General features: G+C 51.4%; 1 protein-coding gene across 11 annotated transcripts in view; it reads left to right on the forward strand.

Moving 5' to 3' along the window:
• The first annotated feature begins 1,512 nt into the window (after nt 1–1,512).
• The window catches only part of MAPT (microtubule associated protein tau), a 129,665-nt gene continuing 119,003 nt past the window's right edge, over nt 1,513–12,174 (forward strand). For 2 of the 11 annotated variants that reach the window (XM_055257661.2, XM_055257663.2), the window contains exon 1: nt 1,663–1,886. The gene's annotated coding sequence lies outside the window, so the exon portion shown is untranslated. Of the gene's footprint in view, nt 1,887–12,174 lie in introns of all 11 variants that reach the window. The other 9 variants (XM_055257655.2, XM_055257665.2, XM_055257662.2 and 6 more) reach the window with 9 other exon arrangements.

The raw sequence follows: 12,174 nt of genomic DNA on the forward strand, positions 1-12,174 counted from the left end.
AAGGAGATCACTAAGGTCCCTACATGTCCAGAACCAAGATAAAGGTCTTGAACTAGGATGGTGGCAGTTAGAACAACAACAAAAAAAAGTCAATTCCAGGCTGAGTGCAGTGGCTCATGCCTGTAATCCCAATGCTTTGGGAGGCTGAGGTGGGAGAATCACTTGAGCCCAGGAGTTAGAAGGCAGCCTGGGGAACATTGCAAGACCTCCTCTCTAAAAAAAAAAAAAAAAAAAAAATTAGCCAGGTGTGGTGGTACCCACCTGTAGTCCCAGCAACTCAGAAGGCTGAGGTGGGAAGATTGCTTGAGCCCCAGGAGTTCAAGCTTGCCGTGAGCTACAATTGTGCCACTGCACTCCAGCCTGAGCAAGACCTTGTCTCCAAAAAAAGGTCAATTCCACTGACTTTTCTAAGGTGTACACCATCAAGGGGCAGCTCCATCCCCAGGCCACTGGCTCATGAGACATTCTGTAGTCAGACGGCTACGGTAGATTGCTTTGAGCAAGCCCCCACGGTGGTTCTCACTCCTACTTCTTTGGGTATATGCCCCTCTGTTTAAAAATAAAGTTAATATGGATTCAAAAAAAAAAGAAAAGAAAAAGGTCAGTTCCAGAAACTGTGTGAATAAAGCATTTTACTTGCTTTTTCTATTAATCTATAACATATGTTGACTTTTTTAAAAAGAATATAAGAGCTATGCAAATTGGAGCTTCATGACAACTTCCCATCTCCCTAGGAGATGGCTGCCCTAAACCCCCATACATAGAAATTCTCCCACTGCCAGAGCTTAAACTTGATGTCGGGGAAATGAAAAATCCAAGCTAAGGCCAAAGCCTGGGGCCTGGGTGACCAGCAGAATGAGGACCACTGATCAGTTTCAGGCTGAGGTGCACCTTCCAGGGGACAATCTCTAGCTGGCCCTTAAACATTCAGACTTCAAGCTCTTCTTACAGCATAAAGGTGTTTCAAAAGACGTGATACAAATAACTATGTGCAAATGCTCTGCGATGTGTTAAGCACTATTTGAAATTCGTCTAATTTAAGATTTTTTTTCTAACGTAACGGATACATCATAGATTCAAATGTTTTTTTTTTTTTTAAGTACAGTTCTACTGTATTGTAACTGAGTTAGTTTGCTTTAAGCCGATTTGTTAAGGAAAGGATTCACCTTGGTCAGTAACAAAAAAGGTGGGAAAAAAGCAAGGAGAAAGGAAGCAGCTTGGGGGAAAGAGACCTTAGCCAGGGGGGCGGTTTCGGGACTAGGAGGGTCAGGGGTGACGGACTCGGGGGCCGGCCACGTGGAAGGCCGCTCAGGACCTCTCTAGGAGAGGACACCGCCCCAGGCTGACTGAAAGTAAAGGGCAGCGGACCCAGCGGCGGAGCCACTGGCCTTGCCCCGACCCCGCATGGCCCGAAGGAGGACACCCACCCCTCCAACGAGACAAAGGCTCCAACTACAGGAGGCGGGGAGAGCGCGTGCGCCACGGAACGCGCGTGCGCGCTGCAGTCAGCGCCGCGGCCTGAGGCGTAGCGGGAGGGGGACCGCGAAAGGGCAGCGCCGAGAGGAACGAGCCGGGAGGCGCCGGACGGCCGAGCGGCAGGGCGCTCGCGCGCGCCCACTGGTGGCCGGAGGAGAAGGCTCCCGTGGAGGCCGCGCTGCCCGCCCCCTCCCCTGGGGAGGCTCGCGCTCCCGCTGCTCGCGCCTGCGCCGCCCGCCGGCCTCGGGAACGCGCCCTCTTCGCCGGCGCGCGCCCTCGCAGTCACCGCCACCCACCAGCTCCGGCACCAACAGCAGCGCCGCTGCCACCGCCCACCTTCTGCCGCCGCCACCACAGCCACCCTCTCCTCCTCCGCTGTCCTCTCCGTCCTCGCCTCTGTCGACTATCAGGTAAGCGCCGCGGCTCCGAAATCTACCTCGCCGTCCGCCTCTGTGCACCCCTGCGCCGCCGCCCCTCGCCCTCCCCCTCCGCAGACTGGGGCTTCGTGCGCCGGGCATCGGTCGGGGCCACCGCAGGGCCCCTCCCTGCCTCCCCTGCTCGGGGGCTGGGGCCAGGGCGGCCTGGAAAGGGACCTGAGCAAGGGATGCACGCACGCGTGAGTGCGCGCGTGTATGTGTGTGCTGGAGGGTCTTCATCACCCGCTTCGCGCCGACCCCAGGTGGAGGCTGTGCCGGCAGGGTGGGGCGCGGCGGCGGTGACTTGGGGGAGGGGGCTGCCCTTCACTCTCCACCTCAGCCTTTTGCCGCAATGGGCGTGTGCGTGTGTGTGTGGGGGGGAGAGGTCCGATAACGACCCCCGAAACCGAATCAAATCCGCTGTCCCTGCCGCTGTTCGCCATCAGCTCTAAGGAAGATGTGGATCGGGTTCTAGAAAAGATGACTCCCTGCACGCTCCTCCCTACACCTCCCGAGCAGTGATTCCGACAGGGCCTTCACTGCCCCTGATTTTAGGCGAGGGCCGACCCCCTCCCCTTTTCCTCCTTCAGAAACCCGTAGGGGACATTTGGGGGCTGGGAGAAATCGAGGAGATGGGGAGGGGTCCAGACGCTGTCACTTTAGTTGCCCTTCCCCCTGCGCACGCCTGGCACAGAGACGCGAGCAGCGCCGTGCCTGAGAACAGTGCGCGGATCCCAGTGTTCACGCTCGCAAAGGCAGGGTTCACCTGGCCTGGCGATATGGATGGACTCGGCGGCCGCTGGCCTCCGCTCGCCGGCACGCACAGCCGCAGCCATGCACGGATGGGCGCGGGGCTGCAGGTGCATCTCAGGGCGGATTTCTTTCTCAGCGCTCGGAGCGCAGGGCGCCCGGCGTGTGCGCTCCCTGCCGGAGGCGCGGGGCTGGCGCGCAGGGCTCGCCCCTCACTGCGGCAGTGGGTGTGGACCCTGGTGGGCGAGGAGGGGGGAGGATAGGCTGTGCCTCCTCCCACTCCCGCCCCCACCCCCCCCTTTTTTCCCCCTCGGAACGCGAGGTGCCATCTTTTTTCAGCGTGTCACGTCTTTACGGTGCCATGCCAAACCGGGTGGCCGGGCTTCGTAGGACAGGGCGGGGCCTGGCATTAAAGGGAGGGGGGCAATCAGCACTGAAATCTTGGCGTTTTGCTGCTGCGGGCGTGAGCACTGGGGGCGTTCGCCCAGCACCTTCTAAGGGGGCTCTTTGCTTTGTCTGTAGAGGTTACGTGATCTGCGCTCCCAGCCCTGGTTTCTGGCTTTTATTCTGAGGGTGTTTAGCCAACCTCCCCCCTACGCCCACGCGCCTCTCTTTCCTTTTTCGCTCCTCATTTCCGAGCCCATTGTTGGATCTCGAGGCTTGCTGGGGTCGATGAACCCGAGTCAACCCCCAGACCGCCGGCACGCATGGAACGGGCGTGACCGCGCGCAGCCTCGTCTCGGAGTCTGCTGGCGCCGGGAAGCTTCTGAAGGGATGAGATTCGAGTCTCCGTGCGCGCTGCGGGCGGCGGCAGAGGGATCTCGCCCCTCCCTACACCCCAAGTGTCCTGAGGGCCACGCCACACCAGGTTGCCCAGCGAGGGACGCTGGCTACCCATCCGGGGGTGGGTGGGGAGCCCTGGCAGGGCCTCTCCGGCTTTACGCCCTGTTGCTTCGCCTGGCCGGAGAATGTGAGGAGGGGGTATAAGGTTACTGGTGCTGCGGCCACACCCATCTTTCTGAGCCCACTGGACGGGGCACAGAGGGAGGATTGCCATGGGAACCACAGGCGCCCGGAAAGGGGATCTTGGGGCTGGCCTCACCCCTTCCCTGCGGAGATTGGGGACCCTGGGGTAGGGGGGGCCGCGCCCAGTCGGCCTCCTGGAGGACACGGGAGGAAGCCCCCAACCCCTCCGCCTTAGGCTCTTTCTAATTGGCCCCTGGAGGCCGCAGACACTCAGATAGGCGGCCCTGGGTGTATTTTTATTAATATTATGTCCGTACTGATTAATATTATTTATCTTAAATAAATTTCACCTGTGTCCAAGTTCACCGCGCCCCCAAAACCGAGTCTGGGGCGGCAAGGGGAACTCCTGGCCAACGAATCCGAGCCTCGCCCTCCTGTGATGAACCTGGTACGTGCGGTTTTCTGGTTAATTCTATCGCTGAAAACTGGTGCGGGGGGCGCACTTCTGAGACGAACGAGCATCTAAGAGCTGAATCCTCCACGCGGGCCGCCCAGGTTGATCTGAATTTATGGGGAATGGCTTGGCTGCTCGCCCGGGACCAGGCCGACCCTCCTCGACGGTGCCGTAGAGGGCTGGAGCCTGGGTGCTGCGAGGCTCCTCGCATGGCTGGGCCCGCCGCGAGGGGTTGCAGAGCGGCTCAGGGATCGATTCAAGCATCTTCTCTCCTTCCTCGCCCCCAGAGCTGGGCGCGGGATTCCCCTTCCAGATGGAGCGAGGGTCTCGGGGTGGCCCTGGAAAAGGGGAGCCCGCGGCCACGGCTGCGTATTGCCATCTCTCGAGCAGAGATGTCACGTCCTGCCTTTGGAGGAAAGGGAGCCCGGTGGGGATGAGAGCATTTAGCCCAATGCTGGGAACAAAGCGCGCTCCGCGCTTCTGCGATTTCGCTCCATTTTGAAATGTGTTGGCGCTTTGGTGGGGCCGCTGCGGTGGCAAGGCCGGGGGCGCTGTTAATGGAGGAACCTCAGGGGGACGGTCCTTCGTAGGAAACTCCATCCTGGCTCTGCGCGCGCTTTAAGGAAATGGCTTCGCTCCAGGACCTCGAGGGATGCAGCTTTTTTGCGCGGATGACGGTGGGGTGCTGAACCAGCTGCTGCGCCTCTGGAAATGTCTGGGCACGGATCCTGGGGCCATCGACGACTCCTCCCCATCCCCAGCAGGCGAGAGCTCTTACATTCCGAGCGAGTGACTCCTCTCACCCTCTGGCGGTCACACACCTGTAACTCCAAACCTCCGTCTCAGAATGGTCCAGGCTGGAAGGGATGATGGGGGCTCCGACAGCGACTGCCCAGCTCACCCCTCTGCGCGCTCAGGCTCCAGGCTCAGCAGGACCAATTTGAGTTCTATCTGATCCCCCTCGCCCCCTTAACTGACCCATCCTACAGGAGACAGGGAAATGTCTTTCCTACCGCGGTTGATTCTGGGATGTCATTTTGTGTTTTGTGATGGCTGCTTATATTTACTGTATAAGAATTGTTTATTTTCCATCTCCAAATCCTCCCTCTACATAAACAAATTAATGGATAAACAGATAAGTGTATCCCCCGCCCCTACCCCCCGCTACGCAGTTCCGGAGTGACTCTTGAAGCTCATCCATTCCTTGGCCAAGTTTGCCTCTCTAACAGATGTTTATACAGCAATAACCTGGCTTGGCTCTTGGGTTCACCTTTGGACGATTTGGGGAAGGGGCTTGTTGGCTTTGCTGGGTTTTGGATGAGTGACAGTCCATGACTGTTCCTGCTGGAAGGGCGTGGCTTTTAAGTGGTTTCTAATATCAGGCATTGCTCGTCCGACAGGAACAGAAGAAATGGATACTGCCCATAAATTGCTAGAAAACTTAGAATCGGTTTGATTGAGGAAAGGTTATCATTTATGCCGGTTGGAAAAAGTGGCCTATTAAACGTGCCCTTTGACTCTCATGCCCTTGGAGGTCAGTGCCAGCCTGGAGATGTGATAAGATTGTGGTTTTCTTTCTGCCTTTTTAACATCCGTTGTTACAGTCCATTTGTTGAAAATTTAAAGAAACTGTTTTATTCCACTTTCCCTCAGCATTTATGTGTGTGGTTTCAGTAGCTCTGTGGCTATATGTACGAACACGTGTTATTTTTCCAGTTGGACATGTGATAATTTTCCAACTGGACCTTGCCTTCTATTGATGTATTTATTTAGCATTTTCCTTACTCCCTCCTTGAAAAAGAATCACTCAAAAACAAATAAAAACAGCCGTAGGGGCCTAATACAGTGCTAGACATACAAGAGGTATTCGGTCCATACCAAGTGAATTTTATCCATGAAGGATAAATGGGGAAATATAGTGGGAAGCGGGTGGGAAACTGCGTTTGACTCTGCTCCTTCCTCCACCACCACTTTCGTCATCACCGTGTTCAGAGACCCCCAAAGCCCCCTCACACTCCCAGAAACACCCCGCTGGCCACTCCTAACTTGCCATGCCCAGGAGTTAGGTGCTTCCACTAGTGACATGGAGCTGGTGTTTGGGGGGCACCTCAGCAGGTGACGGGAAGAGAAGACCCCAGCCTCACGAGCTGGGCTGCAGCAGGGAGACGAGTCCTTATGTTCCAGCAGGGACTCTCAGCTGTTTTCCTGTAAAACCATGGTTCGCAACAGGGGGCCACTGAGATGTCTAGAGAGATGTTTTTATTTTCACAACTCGGGGAGGGTGCTACTGACATCTCGTGGGTAGAGGCCAGGAATGCTGTTAAACATCCTACAAGGCACAGGACAGTCTCCTACATCAAAATATGACCCAGCCCCAATGTCACCACTGCTGGGATTGACAATGGCACCGCTATCTTAATTACATTCATTGAGTGTCTTTTAGGAGGCCCTATTCTAAGTGCTTGCTAAGATTATCTCATTTAATCCTCACAACACTTCCCCTATGTAGCAGGTGCTGTTATTTGTCCATGATGGGGAAACTGAAGCACAGAGAGGGTTAGTAACTTGCTAAAGGTCACAGAGCCAGTGGGTGGTGGGGCTGGGTGCCTGATACTAGTTCCCTCCCCTCTCAGCCACATGTGGGTTTACTTGGCCATTGTGGACTAGTCTGGGAACCCAAATATGATCTATAACATTGACCCAGTAGAATATTGATTCCAAAACCACTGTCTCACAAATGAATTTTTACAAGAGTCTGTAATTGGAGCATGACCCAGAATAAGGTTAGGGAGATGTGGAGTTAAAGCTCTCAATTTCTTATCTGGCCCTGACACAGAGAGCAAGGCATTTCACTCTACATTGGTGCTCTGTTTATAAAACAAAGAACAAATATCTCTTCCTAAGGTCCTTAAACCTCTTCTCCCTAATCCAGGGTTTCTGGACTGCTCTGCCATATGACGAGGCAGCTGGTTTGATTGACCCAGGGAAAGCTGGAAATCAAGACTGGGGATCAAGATGTAGATTCAGTGTGGCCAATGTCAAGTCTCTGAGGTTTAGGGACATCAGATCCCCAGCTTAGGTTCTGTACCTTGGCAAGGTGAAAGCGTTGGCGCCCACTGATGAGGCCAGCTCTGAGATTGTGGGTGTGGATTGAGTCGGGTGGGCATAGGCAAGTCCTCATGTAAGAATCCTTTGGCAAAGATGGGCCCGGGAGGCTTTTCTCACTTCCTGGGGCCCAGGCTTTGCAATAAATATTCCGTTATACTGTGGTGCCTTGGGGCTACCTGAGAATCCTCTGTCTTGCCCCTGTTGCCTTGCCAAAGAGGTTGCTGTCCAAGAATTCCTTTCCTGTCTCCAGGTGCCATGCTCCTGCCATCTCTGCCAGGTTCCCTGCCTGCCCAGATGGCTCCCAACTGAGTGTGAGGAGGAATTTGAGGCTGGCCCAGGACAGGTTTTGAGCTTTCTGGGTTCTCCGGTTAGGAAACTTTCTGTAAGCATGCAGATAGACTGGGCTTCAGCAAAATACAAACTCGAACAACTTCCAGGTATATTCCCTGAATTTTCTTTGCTTTTTTTATATTTCATCAGGCACTGTTACCCCTCCCCCAGGTCCCCAGTGCAGGGCAGTGTTCTGCATGTGGAGGCAGTTTGGCCTAATGGTTAAGGAGGTAGGCTCTGATCGGGCCTCCTGGGCACAAGTCCCAGCTCCCTGCTCACTGTGAGACCTAAGCCATGTTGTTTAGCTGCTTGGAGAGTTTTTTGTCATCCATAACTTGGAGTATGATGGTACCTGTCTCACGGGTTGCCATGGGGTTCAAACAAGCTAACCCAGTACTCACTAGGGCCAAGCACATAGTAACTGCTTAGTAAATGGCATCATTGGCGGTGTCCTGTGGATAAGTGCTTGTGATTGGCTGAATGAGCAGAGGGGTCTAAAGATCCTGGTGATGGAATCAGTTGTACAGATAAATTGTTACACTGAGTAGGGATCAAGATAGGAAAAGTCGGCAACTGCCCAGCTCCGCTGCACCAAACTGTTTGGGCAGAAGTGGATCCTCTGAAAATTGCACACACCCATGTTTAAATGTACACACAGAACTCTTGCCACAGGCAAGTGGAGATTTGTCATCTGCTGTCCCTGCCTCATCTTCTTCCTGAAATCCACTCCATGCCAGGAATAAACTACATGCTCTCTACCAGCCCAAACCGACCTGCCCTCCCTCCAGCCATCCCGGGCAGGGTGACCTGGCTTAGTACATCGGGTTCAGAGATCTTTCCAGTTTACTCGTTGAATAAAAAGTGAGGGCTGATCGAGAAAGTAATGGCAGTCAGGGAAGGCGAAGGAAGTAAAGAAGAGATTTTATAAATGAAGTAATTCAACCGAGTGCTGACGTTGGTAAACTGGCAAACAGATTTCAGGGTGGTTGGTTGGGAGTAAAGTAGAAAAGGGTTGAATAAAGCAAACTTGTGGCGTACTGAATCTTAGGGATTCCATGTATCCAGTAAGTATAGTCATTTATGAATTAATAAATTAGGCCTAAGAAGCCTTTTTATCCCTTAAATCAAGACTGAGTAACAATATATCAGTTTTAAAAAGTCATTATATCAGAAAATCACTTAAATGATACACATAGATTTCCAAGATTTTACTTTAACCGAAACTATATAAATGTGAATTCGTTCACCCATCTTTTGACACAGGGCTCAGGTCTTCTCTTGATGTCTGGATCAGCCAGTTGAAATTTCTTGTCTGTTTTGCCTATGCCACATTAATAATGCACTGTCTGGGTCCTCTGATTTCAGTTTGGATTTTGGGTTTACATTGTGGAGTCATCTGAATGCAGAATCCTTTGGGGATTTTACTTTTTTTTTTTTTTCCGTGGTCTTTACCATCCCATTTGATAGTAAATATTACTCACCTTTATGAAGTCTTTCCAAAACGTTCAACTTAATTTTCTTAAAATCACTGAATGATTTGAAGAGCTTATCTTTCCCTCTGCACTTGTACTCCGTCAGCTTGCACCTTATTTTTTTAACTTTTTTTGAGATGGAGTCTCGCTCTATCACCCAGGCTCAAGTGCAATGGCGCGATCTTGGCTCACTGCAACCTCCACCTCCAGGGTTCAGGCAATTCTGCCTCAGCCTCCGCCGTAGCCGGGACTACAGGTACACACCATAATGCTTGGCTGATTTTTATGTTTTTGTAGAGATGGGGTTTCACCATGTTGGCCAGGCTGGTCCCGAACTTCTGACCCAAGTGATCTACCCACCTCGGCCTCCCGAAGTGCTGGGATTACAGGGGTGAGCCACCACGCCCGGCCAGCTTGCACCTTATTTAGGGTATGTGATTATTATAGCAAGTCTGGTGTACATAGAAGATTTTGAATGGGCACAGATGACCTTTAGTAAGTGCTTGGCTGTGATAAGAGGCAGTCCTGACTGCAGATCAGGCTGTGTGGACCCCAGCCTTGCATGTTTACAGACCTTCATGTCTTACTCTTACAGGGTATCAGAAGAACACCTACTGGGGAAACTTTTAAATAAGTAAAAGGTGGGCGTTCTCCCTGCCCATCTTCTGTCTGTCTGCCAGGACTAGCACAGCACTTTGAAGTCATTCACATAGAATCCCAATTTAAGAGGGCACTACAAAATCCTCCCCATCAGACTGAAAATAAGTTTAAATTCCCTTTGCTATATTAACTCCCCTGAGGAAAGAGTCTTAGATCAATGTCCAACGCTAAAAACAGTTTTAAATCAGCAAGTGAGAATTAAATCTGAAGCCATTGATAATAATGTTTCATTCATTCCTCTCCTTTGGCCCCGTCCACCCTACTGCTAAATCCAGGCATCAAAGAGAAGAGGGACATAATTATCTCTGGTCCCAGCTGCTGGTTTTCCTTCCAGCCTATGGCCCAGTTTTCTGTTTTACTGAGAAGGCTGGTGATGTTGTCTTGGGATCTAAGTCTGCAGTTTTACCACAGAAAGTCCAGGGATGCACTTTCATGCTTGTGTCCTCCTCCCTGGGATAGCAAGGATATTAGAAGACCCCTGGCTTCGTAATTGCTTGTCATGTGCTCTACAGACGCCACAGAATGCCAAGAACGAAGTGCTGGGAAGGACCAATTCATGGAACCCTGGGACGGTGCTCCTCCCCCAGCGTAAAGGACAGCTCCTCCTCCTGAATTGGAGCCAGCGTTCTAAATCATATGTCAACAGAGTTGTCCTGGATCGGATCCAGTTCTGCCATTGATTTGCAGGTCATTTCAGGGGTACCTGTTTCCAGTTGTTCTTAATTGAACAGTGGCACCAAACTATTGTCTTACCTTATCCCCCTCCCATGGCCTGTCCCTCAAAAAGAGACTTCCTGGGTAATTATTCAGGGCAACATCAGTCTGGGTGCGGTGGTTCACGCCTGTAATCCCAGCACTTTGGGAGGCCGAGGCGGGCGGATCATGAGGTTAGGAGATCAAGACCATCCTGGCTAACACGGTGAAACTCCGTCTCCATTAAAAATATAAAAAAGTAGCCGGGCGTGGTGGCGGGCGCCTGTAGTCCCAGCTACTCGAGAGGCTGAGGCAGGGGAATGGCGTGAACCCGGGAGGCGGAGCTTGCAGTAAGCTGAGATCGTGCCACTGCACTCTAGCCTGGGCGACAGAGCTAGACTTCATCTCAAAAAAAAAAAAAAGAATCTCTTTGGTTTTATGTACATATATATATAAATATATATAAATGAGACCAGGCTCAGTGGCTCACACTTGTAATCCCAGCACTGTGGGAGGATCACTTGAAGCCAGGAGTCTGAGACTAGCCTGGGCAACAAAACAAGACCCTGTCTCTACAAAAGAAAACTGTAAAAATTAGCTGGGCATGATGGCATGGGTCTATAGCCCTAGCTACTTGGGAGGCTGAAGCAGGAGGATCGCTTGAGCCCAGGAGTTCAAGGCTACAGTGAGCTGTGATTGTCCCACAGCACTCCAGTCTGGGTAACACAGCAAGGCCCTGTCTCTAAACTTTTTTTTTTAATTCTATTTATATTTACATGTATTTAAATGTGAATATTCACTACCTATTTTTTGCATGCCTGCATTTTTTATACTGGGCTTGCTGAAAACCTGAACAGCTTTCTACTTTGACAATGTATCAGAATTTAAATCAGCAATATGTTAATAAGACAAGCAAAGGTTATATATGCAAATAAAACTGTTGTCTATAACCTCCTGTTACATTGGGGCACAGCAAAAGTCATGGTGTAGTCGCATGTGAACCTGTCCCTTTCATAGCTGCTCATTGCCAGGAAACATCAGGAATAGTCGTTTGGAAGAGTCACCAGCCCTCCCACCATCCGTTTTCTGTCTTGTCTTCTCCCTATGAGCGGGGGAAATTCCACACTGGCCCCAATCCCCAGTGCAGCGGCTCAGCCTCTGCCTCTGCTGCTGGTCTCCATGAGGCCAGCTTAGAAACGGAGGATTTTGCAGAACATCCCTAAATCTGCTTGAATAATGGAGTGATCATTCATAAACTCACCTGAACCTTATTAAAACCTATTTAATATTTTTCCTGGATAATCCTACAGGGATAACTTGCCTCCTGGGCTTCTCTCCACCGGGTTCAGTTCTTCCTTTAGTGGTGAAGTTCCTCCCTTCTTAGCATCTCAGCTGTGCCTGAGAAAAGGCCAGCGGCGGCTGCACTCTCTTCCCTGTGGAGTGTTAATAAAGACTGAATAAATTGAAATAAATCCCTTTCAATGTCACTAAAGTGCTATAAATAATCATGAACCAATGTTTGATGGCTGATGAGAAATGCAAGAAAAAATTTTTAATCAGTAGGATTCATGTTATAAGTTGACAATCTGGGCCAAGTTAAAAAAATAAAAATAAAAAGACTTTTAAAAAGATCTTATCGTTTGTTACCAGCAAGACTGAATTCCAGAAGCGAGCCACTCCCTCATTTTGTGGGCCCGTGTTATCCCTGGCTGCTTAGGGTTGCCAAGCCCTGAATTCATTTGTCAACTAAGAGATTTTTGGCCAAGATTAAGATTTCCCATGCCTCCATATTTCCATCTGAGAAATGGAGATTATGCTGTCTTCCCCCTCAGAATGGACGATAATGTGG

This window comes from Symphalangus syndactylus, chromosome 20 (genome assembly GCF_028878055.3).
Source record: "Symphalangus syndactylus isolate Jambi chromosome 20, NHGRI_mSymSyn1-v2.1_pri, whole genome shotgun sequence".
NCBI lineage: Eukaryota > Metazoa > Chordata > Mammalia > Primates > Hylobatidae > Symphalangus > Symphalangus syndactylus.